Consider the following 504-nt stretch of genomic DNA (forward strand, 5'->3'; position numbering starts at 1 on the left):
GAGAAATCACCCCCCAAGGGGGATGGTCATGCTGCAATCCCTTCTCCTCCATTCTCCTCTTGGGATCTTGGGCACGCACGCACACGCGCCCGGCGTGAGTTTTAAGCCCCCAGGTCCAGGACGTGAACCGCGGTCGACTACGTGGGAGTCCAGTGACATAGCCATTACGCTAACTGCTGGTTCCCATCGCTTTCCTTGTTTTAACATGGAATTTTTCGCCATTATTAAGATGCACTTTTTTCTTCACATTTTAATGTGTCTGAAATTAGGATGTATCTCACGGTTGACATGTATTTTAATTTGGTGGAGTTTATCGCCTCCTCCCTGAGAAGCTGTTATTAAATGAATGGTGGATCTTACCAGCAATGACATCTATGAATTAAGGAAATATGGTGATTGCTTCTTACCTTGCTGCAGGCCGCCTGGCATGGTGCACTGTTCAGAAAGCTAATCTTTTGTTCTGCTAGCAACTCACCATAAATCTCTCATCACCTCATTTTTCCC

General features: G+C 46.2%; 1 protein-coding gene across 1 annotated transcript in view; it reads right to left on the reverse strand.

Moving 5' to 3' along the window:
* Window positions 1–504, reverse strand: part of ST6GAL2 (ST6 beta-galactoside alpha-2,6-sialyltransferase 2) — a 95,168-nt gene that overhangs the window by 28,441 nt on the left and 66,223 nt on the right. The window lies entirely within an intron of this gene.

Source organism: Tupaia chinensis, unplaced genomic scaffold, assembly GCF_000334495.1.
Source record: "Tupaia chinensis unplaced genomic scaffold, TupChi_1.0 Scaffold149090_1, whole genome shotgun sequence".
Lineage (NCBI taxonomy): Eukaryota > Metazoa > Chordata > Mammalia > Scandentia > Tupaiidae > Tupaia > Tupaia belangeri.